The sequence below is a fragment of the Amblyraja radiata genome, chromosome 21, assembly GCF_010909765.2.
Source record: "Amblyraja radiata isolate CabotCenter1 chromosome 21, sAmbRad1.1.pri, whole genome shotgun sequence".
NCBI lineage: Eukaryota > Metazoa > Chordata > Chondrichthyes > Rajiformes > Rajidae > Amblyraja > Amblyraja radiata.
In genome coordinates this window covers 41,467,949-41,486,355 of record NC_045976.1, presented here as the reverse complement: position 1 = coordinate 41,486,355, position 18,407 = coordinate 41,467,949, and positions in this window count along the sequence as shown.

The window sequence follows — 18,407 nt, the reverse complement described above, 5'->3', positions numbered from 1 at the left end:
TGCAAATAGTCGCTTGGGATGGGCGCCATCTTGGGAAGCAGAAAGGTGCGATGATCTTAGATGTTTAGGTAGGAACTGCAGATGCTGGTTTAAAATCGAAAATAAGACACAAAATGCTGGAGTAACTCAGCGGGACAGGCAGCATCTCTGGAGAGAAGGAAAGGTGACGTTTCGGGTCGAGTCCCTTCGTCAGACAATTCTCGAACCAAAACATCGCCCATTCCTTCTCTCCAGAGATGCTGCCTGTCCCGCTGAGTAACTCCAGCATTTTGTGTCTATGATCATAGATCTTGCAGGTTTAAAGAGAATGGAACCACGGTTATTCTGGTCAAGCAGTCAAGTCTGTTGGCTTGAGAGTGTCGCTGTCAGAAGCTACTAATTGATGTAACAGAGGCAATTGCAGAAGGTGTCTCAGTGGATGTGAGAATCTATAAATAACCACCAAGGTGACGGTGTCAGGTACAAGGTGACAGGGAGCCACAGACCTGAAAATCAACTTTGCATTGAAATAGGCCAATGTTAGCAGAATAATATACTGTGGATCCAGCTGTTCGGCGTACCGCAAGTGTAAGAATCTTTACTCAAAGTGAACAATAAATTCTAGCTGATGATAGGCACAAAAAGCTGGAGTAACTCAGCGGGACAGGCAGCACCTCTGTAGAGAAGGAATGGGTGGCGGCTGGGGTCGAGACCCTTCTTCAACCCGACCCGAAACATCAACCGTCTCTTCCCCCCAGAGATGCTGCCTGTCCCGCTGAGTTACTCCAGCTTTTTGTGTCTATCTTCGGTTTAAACCAGCATCTGCAGTTCCTTCCTCAAGATTCAAGAGATTCAAGAGAGTTTATTGTCATGTGTCCCAGATAGGACAATGAAATTCTTGGGTACACAAAATTGCTGGGGAAACTCAGCGGGTGCAGCAGCATCTATGGAGCGAAGGAAATAGGCAACGTTTCGGGCCGAAACCCTTCCGGGTTTCGGCCCGAAACGTTGCCTATTTCCTTCTTAAACACCTTGCGACTGCAATGACCCTTCTTCAAACTGACCTATTCTTGCTGCTACACAAAAATGCTGGAGAAACTCAGCGGGTGCAGCAGCATCTATGGAGCGAAGGAAATAGGCAACGTTTCGGGCCGAAACCCTTCTTCTAGAAATTCTTGCTTTGCTTCAGCACAACAGAATATAATAGGCATGAATACAGAACAGATCAGTGTGTCCATATACCATTGAATATATATATATATACACACATATCCTGTACAATAGATTGTAACTGGCTCTCTCTGATAGTTGTCAGACAAGGACAGGCTGGCACGGTGGCGCAGTGGTAGAGTTGCTGCATCGCAGGGTCAGAGACGAGGGTTCGATCCTGACTACGGGCGCTGCCTGTACGGAGTTTGCACGTTCTCCCCGTGACTTGCGTGGGTTTTCTCCGGGTGCTCCGGTTTCCACCCACGCTCCAAAGACGTAAAGGTTTGCAGGCTAATTGGCTTCGGTATAATTGTCATTTGTCTCGAGCGTGTGTAGGATTGTGCTAGTGTGCGGGGCAATCGCTGGTCGGCACGGACGTGGTGGGCCGAAGGGCCTGTTTCTGCGCAGTATCTTTAAAGGCTAAAGTGTCTAATAAAAATTTGATTATCTTTTGTTTCCAAACTGGGGAAAGAAAAAATATATAGCACATGGTATCGCAACAAACAGGTGAAGTTAGACACAAGGAACTGCAGATGCAGTTTTGGCAAAAAAAAAGTGTTGTAGTAACTCAGCGGGTCAGGCAGCATCTGTGGAGAACATGGATAGGTGACGTTTCACAGAGTGCTGGAGTAACTCAGCGGGTCAGGCAGTATCTGTGGGGAACATGGATAGGTGACGTTTCACAGAGTGCTGGAGTAACTCAGCGGGTCAGGCAGTATCTGTGGAGAACATGGATAGGTGACGTTTCAGGTTGGGACCTTTCTTCAGGCTGTCCAATGCATAACAATACCTATCCATGGTCTCCAGAATGCTGCCTGATCTGCTGAGTTACTCCAGCACTTTGTCTAGTTTGGTTAACCAAAATCTGCAGTTCCTTGTGCCTAACTTTATTAGCTTATTGTGACAACGTGTGCTATATAATGTTTTCCCACAGTATTGCAACAAATACTGGTCAATTCGTCCCTTCCCACCCGAACCACCCCCCCCAGGGCACTTTCCCTTGCAACCGCAAGAAATGCTACACTTGTCGCTTTACCTCCCCCCCCGACTCCATTCAAGGACCCAAGCAGTCTTTCCAGGTGAGGCAGAGGTTTACCTGCACCTCCTCCAACCTCATCTATTGCATCCGCTGCTCTAGGTGTCAGCTGCTCTACATCGGTGAGACCAAGCACAGGCTTGGCGATCGCTTCGCCCAACACCTCCACTCGGTTCGCAATAACCAACCTGATCTCCCGGTGGCTCAGCACTTCAACTCCCCCTCCCATTCCCAATCCGACCTTTCTGTCCTGGGCCTCCTCCACGGCCAGAGTGAGTCCCACCGCAAATTGGAGGAGCAGCACCTCATATTTCGCTTGGGTAGTTTACACCCCAGCGGTATGAACATTGACTTCTCCAATTTCAGGTAGTCCCTGCTTTCTCCCTCCTTCCCCTCCCCTTCCCAGCTCTTCCTCAGCCCACTGTCTCCGCCTCTTCCTTTCTTCTTAAGACGATTGGACCGATTGCTCCCAATTGGGCCCCGCTAGTAAGGGGGCCCCGCGCCAGAGTAATCTACTCTCGGCTTGGGTAGATCTACCCCGGGTGGAGGGGGGGGGGAGAGAGGGACGGAGAGAGAGTAGAGGGGTGGAGGGGGAAGAAAGGGGTAGACGGGGAGGGGGGCGTGAGTGGGAATGGAGAAGGGGAAGAGGGGGAGGTGGGTCGTTCCCTCACGGTCCCGGGGCAGCGCTCCCGCCCCTCCAGTCGCCGTGCTTCACACGCACAGCCCCGGCTCCACCCCTCTCTCTCCCTGGGGAGACGCGGTGACCGGAGTGCCGGGCCGGGGGTTGGAGCAACGTTTACAAACCTCGGCCTCAGCTCACACCCGTCCACCCCGGCTCATGCCGCCAGCCCTCTCCCTCCCTTCTCTCCTTCCCTCCCTCCCTTCTCTCCTTCCCTCCCTCCTTCCTCTCTCTTTTCCCTTCTCTCATTCGCTCCATCCCTCCTTTCTCTACTTCCCTCCCTCCCGTCCTTACTCCCTTCTCTCCTTCCCTCCCACACACACATCACGCAGACAACTAACACACACAACTAAGTTAGGATGGGGGTAGAAGGTCAAAGGGTAGGATGGGGCTGAAGCCCAAAATGTAATGCCTGGATTGGTTTTTCACCAATGGTTATTGGTTTTCCAGGATCTATCTAATTAAATTACTTTTATTTTCATTCCAGTCACTAAAACAAGTGGTATTGTAACTATGAACTTTTCAGAGGTGATCTACACACTTGTAGGCTTACATGTATGCAATATTATATTAAAATGTAGCTTAGATCTGTTTGGTCCATTAACTCACAGGCACTTTTTAAGCGCACGTTTTGATTACTTTCCATTCTACCATAGAGATATAAAGTCTATAATAGACTATAATTATATTTCTATGATGCTACAGGCCTTGGCTGGGAACCTGGGGCTCATCAAAATTGTTCCCAATTGGGCCCCGCACCTCCTAAGGAGCCCTGCTTCCAGCGCCCCCACCTTCACACAGTCTTCGGAAGGGTCTCGACCCGAAACGTTGCCCATTTCCTTCACTCCATAGATGCTGCCTCACCCGCTGAGTTTCTCCAGCATTTCTGTCCACCTTTGAAACAAAGCACTTTGGCTTTAAGGTAAATGAAGTGGATTGTTTATGTACAGGTTGAGGCATTAAATCAGCAAATCAATAGCATGGATTTTTCTTTTCACTCTTCAAGTAGTCCACAGCGGTGGGTGCAGCGGGTGGAGCTGCTGCCCGACAAGCCAGGGGGAAACCCAACGCGGTCACAGGAAGAACGTGCAAACTCCACACACACAGACAGACGGACAGGATGCAACCCGGGGCTCCGGTGCTGTGAGGCAGCAACTCTACCGCTGCACCACTGGTTTGATGACAACATTCGGGCAAAGACTAATATTAAAACATGTTGAAAGTACTTGTTTGATCAGACATAATTACAGTTGGTGATATCAGACTATCAATGTTTAACACATCTTAATGATATTTCTCTGCTATTATTTTCACACAGATGTTAATATAATTGATTTTAAGTGGGTGATGTAATGTGATTTGAACATGTTCCCTTTAATGAGGGCCAGAAGTCAACTATTTCTCTGCCTGCTGGTATCTTTCTTTAGGCTTTAGAGATACAGCGCGGAAACAGGCCCTTCAGTCCACCGAGAGAGAGAGAGAGAGAGAGAGAGAGAGAGAGACACACACACACACACACACACACACACACACACACACACACACACACACACACACACACACACACACACACACACACACACACACACACACACACACACACACACACACACACACACACACACACACAACAATTTACATTTATTGTAACATAAGCCAATTAACCTACAAAACTGGTACAGACGGAAGAAGGGTCCCGACCCGAAACGTCACCTATCCATGTTCTCCACAGATGCTGCCTGACCCGCTGAGTTACTCCAGCACTCTGTGAAACGTCACCTATCCATGTTCTCCACAGATGCTGCCTGACCCGCTGAGTTACTCCAGCACTCTGTGAAACGTCACCTATCCATGTTCTCCACAGATGCTGCCTGACCCGCTGAGTTACTCCAGCACTGGATGTCCATCTCCTCATGTTGGCCTGGCAAGGAGCTGAAGTTATTTTCAATTCACATGTCTGCTCCTCACCTTATGACCTGTTTGCTCACCTGACCAAAAGACTAACATCAGATACACTCAATGTTGCTGACATATTATCACAGTCTGCTTCAATTAATGGCAGACTTAATTAACCATAAACTGGCTCACTGAATCGGGAACAAATATTATGTCTGCTTCAGTACAAAAGTAAGTGTAGAATGATGCAGCTGCAAAAGATTTAGGACAAAGAATATTCCCTGTAGATTTATGAGCCCATTTCCCCGTTGGGACATTCTACATAAAGAATCACGCTCCATTGAATAGGCATTAGCCCACATCACCATCACACCATGTTCCTTCCGCATTGCTGGCCATTAAACATCAATGCGTCAAGGGACATGTTTTGTTTTGTTTTCGGTTTAGAGATGCAGCGTGGAAACAGGCCCTTCGACCCACCGTGTCCGCGCCGACCAGCGGTCCCCGCACACTAGCACTATCCTGCACATATACACAAGCCACAATTGACAACTTTGCCGAAGCCAGATAACCTACAAACCTGTACAGCACGTCTTTGGAGTGTGGGAGGAAAGCGGAGCGCCCGGAGAAAACCCACGCAGGTCAAAGGTTCAAAGGTTATTTATTGGTCACATACACCTAGGTGTAGTGAAATGCTTCTTGCCAATGCAGCACATAAGGAAAGAATACAGACATAACATTAATAAGAGTTTTAAACATAAAGAACATCCCCCCACAATGGCTCCCACCATGAGGGAAGGCACAATGTCCAGTCCCCATCCCCAGTTCACCCATAGTCGGGCCTATTGAGGCCTCCACAGTTGCCTCTACGGAGGCCCGATGTTCCTGGCCGTTCTCGCCGGGTGATGGTGCTCCGGCGTCGGGAGAATCCTCACAGCGGCTTGGGAACCCTGGAACGGCCGCTTCCGTACTGGAGGCCGCGGCTTCCGAAGCCGACAAGGCCGCGCCGGTTGGAGCTCCACTACTGGCGATCTCGTCGCGAGATCCCAGGCTCCCGGTGTACAGTTCAGCGCCGCCGCCCGCAGCTGGCCGCTCCTCAGACCCGCAGCTCCGCGATGTTGTTCCCGGTGGTCTTCAGCTCACCGGAGCTCCAGCGCGGCGACCCAGGCAAGGCATCGCCCGCTCCACGATAGCGCTCCAGCGCTGTGCCGCTGCCGAAGCCGTGGTTCTGGGCGGTCCCCGACAGGAAACGCCGCTCCAGGCCCGCTGGTAGGCCGCGAGGATGGGTCGAAACTGCAGCCTGGAGAAAAGCTGCCTCTCCGACCAGGTAGGGACCCTGAAGAGACGGGACGGAAACTCCACACGTTCTCCACGGGCAATGATGGTCCAATTCTACACGGCCATCGTAGAGTCTGTCCTCACCTTCTCCATCATGGTCTGGTTTGGCTCAGGCCACCAAGCACGACACCCGGAGGCTGCAGCGAATCGTCCGATCAGCCGAGAAGGTTATTGGCTGCAACCTTCCCTCCATTGATGAACTGTACACTGCAAGGGCCAGGAAGCGAGCGGGTAAGATCACCTCTGACCCCTCTCACCCTGGCCACAAACTCTTTGAATCACTTCCCTCTGGAAGGCGACTCCGGACTGTCAAAGCTGCCACAGCCAGACATAAAAACAGTTACTATCTACCTCATTGGAGACCATCGGACTATCCTCGATCGGGCTTTACTGGCTTTACCTTGCACTAAACGTTATTCCCTTTATCCTGTATCTGTCCACTGTGGACGGCTCGATTGTAATCATGTATTGTCTTTCCGCTGACTGGTTAGCAAGCAACAAAAGCTTTTCAACTAAACTAAACTCTCTACCGAGTTCGGACAACAGACAAGATCTCGGACGTCCTGGTATAGAACACCTCATCTTGGATGCAAATGCGGCGTAGACGGAAGATTTGTGAGTAGGGGGATAGAGTCTTGGCTGTAGGCAGGGTCGGTCAAGGGGGCGAGCATCTGGCTCGGGCAAAGCCCTCTTCTGCCTGGTGCCATGACTGGCGGATGGCCAGCTTGACCAGGCCTAGGAACAACCCAACCAGGACAGTTTTGGTCCCCTAATTTGAGGATGGACATTCTAGCTATTGAGGGAGTGCAGCGTAGGTTTACAAGGTTAATTCCTGGGATGGCGGGACTGTCATATGCTGAGAGAATGGAGCGGCTGGGCTTGTACACTCTGGAGTTTAGAAGGATGAGAGGAGATCTCATTGAAACATACAAGATTGTTAAGGGCTTGGACACGCTAGAGGCAGGAAACATGTTCCCGATGTTGGGGAAGTCCAGAACCAGGGGCCACAGTTTAAGAATAAGGAGTAGGCCATTTAGAACGGAGACGAGGAAACACTTTTTTTCCCACAGAGAGTGGTGAGTCTGTGGAATTCTCTGCCTCAGAGGGCGGTGGAGGCCGGTTCTCTGGATGCTTTCAAGAGAGAGAGCTAGATAGGGCTCTTAAAGATAGCGGAGTGAGGGGATATGGGGAGAAGGCAGGAACGGGGTACTGATTGGGGATGATCAGCCATGATCATATCGAATGGCGGTGCTGGCTTGAAGGGCCGAATGGCCCACTCCTGCACCTATTGTCTATTGACATCTTCGGCCCTGCACCCCTCCCTAGATCCTATCACCAGTCATCCTCCCCCAACGGGCCCCAGTGAATGAATGTTGGCAGTAACTATGCGGGGGTTGCTGTACATTTTGCAGCGTGATCATTCATCGTTGCTCCAGCCACACTTTGTCCTGACGCGAGTACCTGCTCCATCTGTTTGTGCCTCTGTTGGAAAGCAAATGAGTATTCAGACAGCAACCTGGCTCTGGGCTTCCTTGATGAGACTGCAAGCAGTGCAGGTTAGCAAAGAGTCTGCACCTGCCGCTCATTAGCACAGTCTCCCCCCCCCCCCCCCCCCCCCCCCCCCTCACCCTCGGTGCTGTTCCACTGAGAACTCTACCCTGAACAGGTGGCCAAGTACCTTACATGAAGCAACGCTGATAAAGCACATGCTTCAAGATCCACCCAGCAGTGTCAGCATCGTGAATGAAATAGACTCCGCCATCTAGGACCAGAAGCCTGGTTTAAGTGGTAGAGTTGCTGCCTCACAGCGCCGGAGACCCGGGTTCGATCCCGACTATGGGTGCTGTCTGTACGGAGTTTGCACGTTCTCCCCGTGACCCACGTGGGTTTTCTCCGAGATTTCGGGTTTCCCCCCCACACTCCAAAGACGTGCAGGTTTGCAGGTTAATTGGCTTGGTGCAAAATGTAAAAATTGTCCCTGGTGTGTGTAGGATAGTGTTAGTGTGCGGGGATCGCTGGTCACCGCGGACTCAGTGGGCCGAAAGGGCTTGTTTCCGCGCTGTATCTCTAAACTACACAACCCACAGCCTCAGAATAAAAGGACGTATCTTTAGGAAGGAGATAAGGAGGAATTTCTTTCGTCAGAGGGTGGTGAATCTGTGGAAGTTAGTCCTGCTCCATCATTCAATAAGACTCATAATCTCGCCATCTGAAGGATCCTGAACCTAAGTTTCACCTGTCCTATAAAACTGGTCCAAATACAAGCAGGTGGGACTGGAGTTGATGGGGCATCTTAGTCGGCATGGATAAGTTGGGCCGAAAGGCCTGTTCCACACACTGTATGACTCCATGACACCAACTGGTGGGAAGGAGCTGCAGATGCTGGTTTATACCAAAGATAGTCAATAGACAGTAGGTGCAGGAGTAGGCCATTCGGCCCTTCAAGCCAGCACCGCCATTCAATGTGATTATGGCTGATCATCCACAATCAGTACCCCATTCCCTCCTTCTCCCCATATCCCTTGACTCCGCTATCTTTAAGAGCCCTATCTATCTCTCTCTTGAAAGCATCCAGAGAACCTGCCTCCACCGCCCTCTGAGGCAGCGAATTCCACAGATTCACAACATTATGTATGAAAAAGTGTTTCCTCATCTCCGTTCTAAATGGCTTACCCCTTATTCTTAAACTGTGGCCCCTGGTTCTGGACTGCCCCAACATCGGGAACATGTTTCCTGCCTCTAGCGCGTCCAAACCCTTAATAATCTTACATGTTACAATAAGATGCCCTCTCATCCTTCTAAACTCCAGAGTGTACAAGCCCAGCCGCTCCATTCTCTTGGCATATGACAGTCAAGCCATCCTGGGAATTAACCTCGTGAACCTACGCTGCACTCCCTCAATAGCAAGAATGTCCTTCCTCAAGCATATACCAAAGATAGTCACAAAATGCTGGTGGAACTCAGCGGGTCAGACAGCATCTCTGGAAAATATGTATAGGTGACATTTCGGGTTGAGACCCTTCTTCATACTGAAGTAGTGTAAATAGTTCCTACTGTTGAGGATAGTGCTGGTATCACAAGCTAGCATGGACTCGGTGGGCTGAAGGGCCTGTTTCCAGGCTGTATCTCTAAAGACACCCAAGTGTGGCCTCACAAGTGTGAATCTTTTACTAGCCCTCGTGGACTCGAACATATTACGCAAGAAGGAATCTCTATAGAATTTTGACTTTATCTCACTTACTGATTTAAGAAGCTTTGACGTTTCCTATCTTTAGAAAGGAGATGAGGAGGAATTTCTTTATAGCCAGAGGGTGGTGAATCTGTGGAATTCATCGCCACAGACGGCTGTGGAGGCCAAGTCAGTGAATATATTTAAGGCAGAGATACATAGATTCTTGATTAGTACGGGTGTCAATAGACAATAGACAATAGGTGCAGGAGTAGGACATTCGGCCCTTCGAGCCAGCACCGCCATTCAATGTGATCATGGCTGATCATCCCCAATCAGTACCCCGTTCCTGCCTTCTCCCCATATCCCCTGACTCCGCTATCTTGAAGAGCCCTATCTAGCTCTCTCTTGAAAACATCCAGAGAACCGGCCTCCACCGCCCTCTGAGGCAGAGTCAGGGGTTACGGGAAGAAGGCAGGAGAATGGGGTTAGGAGGGAGAGATAGATCAGCCGTGATTGAATGGCGTAGTAGACTTGATGGGCCGAATTCTGCTCCTAAAACCTATGAGCTTATGGGAACTGTTTTATCTGAAGAGTTGACAGAAAATAACTTCCGCCAGCAGAGACTATAATCTGCGTTACTGCATTGCATGAACATCCATGTCAGCACTTGCTGCATCTGCTTGATAGTCCGTACAGAGTGCATTGCTCTGGTAAAATGCAGTAATGCCTCAGGTATTAATGTACATCAGACACGTTCCCAGTTGCCGTTACACCTGGTGCCCTTCAATTCTGCAACATCTTGGACATGACATCATCCCCAATCATCCTGGACCCAGAGCCGGCAGATCCCTTCCCATCGACGACTTCTGATGCAGGCTATGCCGGATGATATCTCAACCCCAGCCCCCCCTGTCCCCCTCTCCTAGCCCTCACCACCCCCACCCACCCCCACCCACCCCCCCTTCTGCTTTAGTGCAAATCCCACAGCGACAGAGTCAAGTCAAGTCAAGTTTATTCATCACATACACATACGAGATGTGCAGGGAAATGAAAAGTGGCAATGCTCGCGGACTTGGTGCAAAACACAAACAAACAAACAAACTACAGAGGGAGGGAGGGTAGGGGGTGGGGTGGTTGGGGGATGGGGGGGAGTGGGGGGGTTTGGGGGGGGTGGGGGCGGGGGGCAATCTTTGTGCGTTGCAGGTCTATAATCAAGGACTCTGGCTGCCTTTTCCAGGCAGTGACTCCTGTGGATCCCTTCGATGGTGGGCAGGTGAAGGGTAGTGGAGGCAGCACAGTGTGCTAATGTTACATTAAAAATCTCTTCATAATCATACTTTATTAGCCAAGTATGTTTGCAACATACGAGGAATTTGATTTGCCATACACCATTCCTGCCTTCTCCCCATATCCCCTGACTCCGCTATCTTTAAGAGCTCTATCTAACTCTCTCTTGAAAGTATCCAGAGAACCGGCCTCCACCGCCCTCTGAGGCAGAGAATTCCACAGACTCACAACAATCTGTGAGAAAAAGTGTTTCCTCATCTCCGTTCTAAATGGCTTATCCCTTATTCTTAAATTGTGGCCCCTGGTTCTGGACTCCCCCCAACACCGGGAGCATGTTTCCTGCCTCTAGTGTGTCCAAACCCTTAACAATCTTATATGTTTCAATAAGATTCCCTCTCATCCTTCTAAATTCCAGAGCGTACAAGCCCAGCCGCTCCATTCTCACAGCGTATGACAGTCCCGCCATCCCGGGAATTAACCTGGTGCACCTACGCTGCGCTCCCCCAATAGCAAGAATGTTCTTCCTCAAATTTGGAGACATAATACTCCAGGTGTGGTCTCACTAGGGCTCTGTACAACTGCAGAAGGACCTCTTTGCTCCTAAACTCAATTCGTCTTGTTATGAAGGCCAACATGCCATTCGCTTTCTTCACTGCCTGCTGTACCTGCATGCTTACTTTCAGTATACAGTGAAACTATCACCTAGTCTACGCCTGGTCTTGTCGATGTAAAGGAGACCACATCGGGAACAAGGGATGCACCAGTAATAATGATCACAGCATAAATGTTTCATTATGCAGTGCCCAGTAGCAATTTATTTAAAAACAGAAGCTTATCTTTTCTAGTTCCCAAGAGTAACTCAGTGTATAGATCAAAATCAATACAGCAACCTTTAGAACAATCCCAATCCGTGTTATAATTTTTTCATAATATTTATAACATTTAGTCTAAGAAAGAACTGCAGATGCTGGAAAAATCGAAGGTGGATAAAAATGCTGGAGAAACTCAGCGGGTGAGGCAGCATCTATGGAGCGAAGGAATGGGTGACGTTTCGGGTCGAGACCCTTCGAAGAAGGAGTAGGTGATGTTTCGGGTCGAAACGTCTCGTCCCGAAACGTCACCTATTCCTTCGAAGAAGGGTCTTGACATGAAACGTCACCTATTCCTTCTTCAAAGGGTCTCGACCCGAAACGTCACCTGTTCCTTCGAAGAAGGGTCTCGTCCCGAAACGTCACCTATTCCTTCTTCGAAGGGTCTCGACCCGAAACGTCACCTATTCCTTCTTCGAAGGGTCTCGACCCGAAACGTCACCTGTTCCTTCGAAGAAGGGTCTCGTCCCGAAACGTCACCTATTCCTTCTTCGAAGGGTCTCGACACGAAACGTCACCCATTCCTTCGCTCCATAGATGCTGCCTCACCCTCTGAGTTTCTCCAGAACTTTTATCTACCTATAACTTTTAGTCGCTGGTTTGCAAACCAGATTGAGAAATATCTCCTGATGAAGTCCATGATGAAATCTGATCATCTTCATCATGGATAGCAGCTTGGCTGGATGGCAGAAGGCAAAGAGTGGCAATAAAGGGGGGCTATTCCTGGTGGGCTGCCAGTGACTAGCGGAGTTCCGCAGGGCTCGGTGCTGGGGCCGCTACTATTCACGATGTATATTAATGATTTGGACGAGGGGATTGAAGACTTTGTGACCAAGTTTGCGGATGATACGAAAACCGATGGAGGGGCAGGAAGTGTAGAGAAAGCAGGGACTCTGCAGAAGGACTTGGACAGGTTGGGAGAGTGGCAGATGGAATACAGCACAGCAAAGTGTGGATTCATGCATTTTGATAATAGGAATAAAGGCGTAGACTATTTTCTAAATGGGGAAACATATAAGATTGTTAAGGGTTTGGACATGCTAGAGGCAGGAAACATGTTCCTGATGTTGGGGGAGTCCAGAACCAGGGGCCACAGTTTAAGAATAAGGAGTAAGCCATTTGGAATGGAGACGAGGAAACACTTTTTCTCACAGAGAGTGGTGAGTCTGTGGAATTCTCTGCCTCGGAGGGCGGTGGAGGCCGGTTCTCTGGATGCTTTCAAGAGAGAACTAGATAGGGCTCTTAAAGATAGCGGAGTCAGGGGATATGGGGAGAAGGCAGGAACGGGGTACTGATTGGGGATGATCATCCATGATCACATTGAATGGCGGTGCTGGCTACTCCTGCACCTATTGTCTATAATGCTGGCATTTATTTCAAGAGGGCTCGTGCACAAAAACAAAATCGACAAACCTGCACGTCTTTGGAGTGTGGGGGGAAACCGGAGCACCCGGATAAAACCCACGCAGTCTCAGGGAGAACGTACAAACTCAGCACAGACGGCACCCGTAGTCAGGATCGAACCCAACTCTCTGGCGCGTTGAGGCGGAAACTCTACCTCCTCGCCACCGTGCCGCCCTAAAGTTAGTCAGTTCGGGCACATTTGCACCCGTGTTTCTGCACTGTGTTCTGCCTTTTTCATATTATTTATAACAGCACAAATTACACTGTAAATTACAGGCACCAAGTAAGCTGCGGTCTCAGGACCAGCTATAATGAAATCCCAGAAAATGTTATTCAAAACTACCTGCCTGTATAAATCATCTAAAACTGATCCCAGGGGCATCTATTAAATTCACAGTGACAAGATTATGTTGCAAACCGTGTTTCTTTGAAAACTGCATAGGCAAAGTAGCAAACACTATCTGCATGCATTAGCACTCCAAAGCCATTTCCTAGTGAAGTACAAGACTTCTCTTCAGTATATTTTGGCAGTAAGTTTATTTTACTCTCCCCGTCTGTTTTGATGCCTATAATGTATGAGATAAGGTGGTACAGATTGTAATTATACCATCGTGTGTTTAGTTTAGTTTAGTTTAGAGATACAGAGCTGAAACAGGACCTTTGGCCCACCGAACCTGCGCTGACCAGTGATCCCCGCATGTTAACACTATCCTACACACACTGTTGTACGTGGGTTTTCTCCGGGTGCTCCGGTTTCCTCCCACACTCCAAAGACGTACAGGTTTGCAGGTTAATTGGCTAGGTGTATATTGTAAATTGTCCCGAGTAGTGTGTGTAGGATAGTGTTAGTGTGCGGGAATCGCTGGTCGGCATGGACTCGGTGGGCCGAAGGGCCTGTTTCTGCGCTGAATCTCTGAACTAAACTAAAGATAGACACAAAATGCTGGAGTAAGGGGTAAGGCATTTGGAACGGAGATGAGGAAACACTTTTTCACACAGAGAGTTGTGAGTCTGTGGAATTCTCTGCCTCAGAGGGCGGTGGAGGCCGGTTCTCTGGATACTTTCAAGAGAGAGCTAGATAGGGCTCTTAAAGATAGCGGAGTCAGGGGATATGGGGAGAAGGCAGGAACGGGGTACTGATTGGGGATGATCAGCCATGGTCACATTGAATGACGGTGCTGGCTCGAAGGGCCGAATGGCCTACTCCTGCACCTATTGTCTATTGTAACTCAGCGGGACAGGCACCATCTCTGATGTGGAGGAATGGGTGACGTTTCGGGTCGAGACCCTTCTTCAGTCTAAACTAAACTTATTGAACTAGGACCCACAGTTAAGATGGGCGGGAGTTTTCACAATAAAGGGTGCCCGACATTGATGCCTGAAATTTGACCCGACGGCAGGTGACTCTAATGTTCATTCTGTTTTTCACTCTAAGCTTTATTTACATTATGCTAATTATTTTGCCAGGGTTGCCATGGCAAAGCTTTGTTCCTGTAACTTTGCAACATCGGCAAAGAATGAATCGATAGTACCGCAGAAAAAAATAAGTTCATGCACCGATAAGTGATAGGAGCAGAATTAGGCCATTCGGCCCATCAAGCCCACTCCGCCATTCAATCATGGCTGATCTATCTCTCCCCCCTAAACCCATTCTCCTGCCTTCTCCCCGTAACCCCTGACACCCGCACTAATCAAGAATCTGTCAATCTCCGCCTTAAAAATATCCATTGACTTGGCCTCCACAGCCGTCTGTGGCAAAGAATTCCACAGTTAATAGGAATCTTAGGGGCAATCTATTTTTACACAATGGTTGGCTTATAAGAACTAGCAGCCCGAGGATGTATCGAGACAGGTACTATCAGGATGTTTAAGAAAAGATTTAGATGGATATGGGCCAAATTCAGGCAGGTGGGACTAGTGTAGATGGGACATGTTGGTCGGTAGGGGCAAGTTGGGCCGAAGGGCCTGTATCCACGCTGTATCACTCTGTGACTCTGTACACCTTAACAGGAGATAAGAAGCGATCCAGAAATTGTTACGTATTCTTTCACTTGTTAAATTCTCACAAGGAAGCTTTTACAACCTGAATCCAATCAGTTCAAGCAGTGTGAAAAAGATACATCTTCCAGATTTGCTGGGACCATTCCTCAGTGATGTGATCTGGGGTCATTGGGTGTTTCGGGTCTCACAACATCAGACACCCTCGCCCAGGCGACCCAGCTGGGGGGTTGATCAGGCCCCGACTTGTGTCCCAGTAGCAACCGCCCACGGATCAGCCATCTTAGTAACCACTCTGCAGGGGTTGGGAGACTCTAGTGCGTGGAGGGACTGAGCTCTGTGGGGTGAGTCCTGGCCGGGCTCCTCCTGCGTCTTACCAGTTTCAAGGCCTGTGCGTGCGCTACACCTCTTTCTCCTTCTCCGAGCATTTCACTCTTAATTACCAATGTAAGCACTTTCGTTGCACTTTGAGACACAAGATATTTCTGCTGCCCTGCTACTCCTCTGTGCAACACTGAAAAATTACCAACACTACAATAAAATTGACGTTAAAAATAGTAAACACATCCTTGGCTTTATTGGCCACCCAATGCTTGGCATTAAAATTCAACTTTCTGAAACAGGAGTTACTTAGTCTAAATGCTGGTCTAATTTTCAATGCTTACAATTAGAAAGGGAATAGAGGAAACCGGAGCACTCAGAGAAAACCCACGCAGGTCACGGGGTTAACGTTCAAACTCCGTACAGACAGCACCTGTAGTCAGGATGGAACCCGGGTCTCTGACGCTGTGAGGCAGTAACTCTACCCGCTGCACCACCTCTGCATATTTAACTCAATTAGGAAAAACCATTGTTTAGCTTATAGTATATTAATTAGTTTATAGTTTTAGTTTAGAGATACAGCGGAGTCAGGCCCTTCGGACCACCTAGTCCGCACTGACTAGCGATCCCCGTATGCTAACACTACCCTACACACACTGGGGACAATTTTACATTTACACCAAGCCAATTGACAATAGACAATAGGTGCAGGAGTAGGCCATTCGGCCATTCGAGCCAGCACCGCCATTCAATGTGATCATGGCTGATCATCCCACAATCAGTACCCCGTTCCTGCCTTCTCCCCATATCCCCTGACTCCGCTATCTTTAAGAGCCCTATCTAGCTCTCTCTTGAAAGCATCCAGAGATTCGGCCTCCACCGCCCTCTGAGGCAGAGAATTCCACAGACTCACAACTCTGTGTGAAAAATTGTTTCCTCATCTCCGTTCTAAGAAGTCCACAGGCTCACAACTCTCTGTGAGAAAACCTGTGTGACAACCTACTAACCTGTACGTCTTTGGAGTGTGGGAGGAAACCGAAGATCTCGGAGAAAACCCACGTGGTCACGAGGAGAGTGTACAAACTCCGTACAGACAGCGCCCGTTGTCAGGATCGACCCCGGGTCTCCAGTGCTGCAAGCTCGGTAAGGTAGTAACTCTACCGCTGTGCCACCGTGCTACCCTTCGGTAAACTAAGACCTTATTTCTGTTTTCCCCCCAAGCATTATCAAAGTGAAGATAGACAAAAATGCTGGAGAAACTCAGCGGGTGAGGCAGCATCTATGGAGCGAAGGAATAGGTGATGTTTTGGGTCTCGACCCTTCTTCAGACTGGAGTCTCCACCTTAAAAATATCCATTGACTTGGCCTCCACTGCCGTCTGTGGCAATGAATTCCACAGATTCACCACCCTCTGACTAAAGATATTCCTCCTCATCTCCTTCCTAAAGGAACATCCTTTAATTCTAAGGCTGTGCCCTCTAGTCCTGGGCTCTCCCACTAGTGGAAACATCCGCTCCACATCCACTCTATCCAGGCATTACTGCCAAGTGGATGCAGCTGTGAAGAATTTTTACATCAAGGCCGTCTTAATCAGCCATTCAGGCAAAGGATGGATTTGTGCAGAATTCCAATTTTATTTAATTTCAGTGAACTCATAAAGCATGCAGAGCATACTGATTGTAGTGTCATGAAGTCAGAGTCATACAACGTGTAAACAGGCCCTTCGGCCCAACTTGCCCACACTGGCCAACATGTCTACACTAGTCCCACCTGCCTGCGTTTGGCCCATATCCCTCTAAACCTGTCCCATCCATGTACCTGTCTAAATTAAACCCTATCCACCAGTGATGCAACTTTCAAGGAACCATGCACCTGCACGCCTAGATCCCTCTTCCTTACAACACTCCCCTGAGACCTGCCGCTCACTGTGTAGGTTCTGCCCCATGTTAGTGCCCCCAAAAATGCAACACCTCACATTTCTCAGTAATACATTCCATCAACCATTCCTCAGTCCACCCGCCCAACCGATCAAGATCCTGCGTGTATATACTGTAGTAGTTGAGGACTGCTCTCTAGTTGTGGTAGGATAGTACGGTGCAGTTGGGCCGAAGGGCCTGTTTCCGTGCTGTATGACCCGATGAATACCATTCATAAGGGTCAAAAGGAATAGGATTGAATTGGGCCATTCGGCCCGTCAAGTCTACTCCGCCATTCAATCATGGCTGATCTATCTCTCCCTCCTAAAGGGCCTGTCCCACTTAGACGACCTAATCCATGAGTTTAGAAGACACTAGGCGAGTTGAAAAAAATGTCAAGGCCGTGTTGACTCGCCGAAGTAAAAGACCTCCTACGACTATGTCTACGACCTCCTACGACTATGTCTACGACCTCCTACGACTATGTCTACGACCTCCTACGACTCCCCTCGACCTCAGTCTTCCACATCTAAGACCAACTACAACTAGCTACGAGTGAAAAATGATCGCATGATAAAATGATGTCATGTTTGCATTTTTTTTCTCGGGCCAGTTACCGAGTTACGACTACCATCACGACCTACTACGACCTACCTACGAGTAAAAAGTATCCATTTTTTCCATGCCGATCTTTTTCTTACTCGTGGACATTTTTTATCAGGCTGGAAAAAACGCCGCGACCTACTTGAGGCCACGAGTACGCGGAGACCACTCACGAGCGTGAGGAAGAGTTACGAAGACCTCCTACGACCTCGTGACGACCATGCTGCGAGTATGAGTCAAGGGCAAATTCGACCAATTAGGTCATGAAGGTGGGACAGGGGCTTGACCCCATTCTCCTGCCTTCTCCCCTTACCCTCTGACACCCGCACATTGGAAGCATGCACTGTGGCTGTCTTCATTTCACCTTGATCTTCCAGCAGATGTCTGCTTTGTTTCAGAATTCTGCTTTGCTGCCCGCTGAATATTCAGTATGTTTTAACTCGAGGGAGGTTGAAAGGTCCGTCAAAATCAGTGAAGATATCCAAGACATACGATGTGGCCGTTGCATTGTTTCCCTTGTTATCTCTCTCATGGTGATCGGAATTGTCATCCGTGTTTGTGCTTGTAGACAAATCCATCATTGTCCGCACGGATAAACATGTCTGCTGCAACAGTGGGAAATAATATTCTGTTACTGATGTTTTCATCATTGTTGTTTACCTTAGTTTAGAGATACAGCGTGGAAACATGCCCTTCGGCC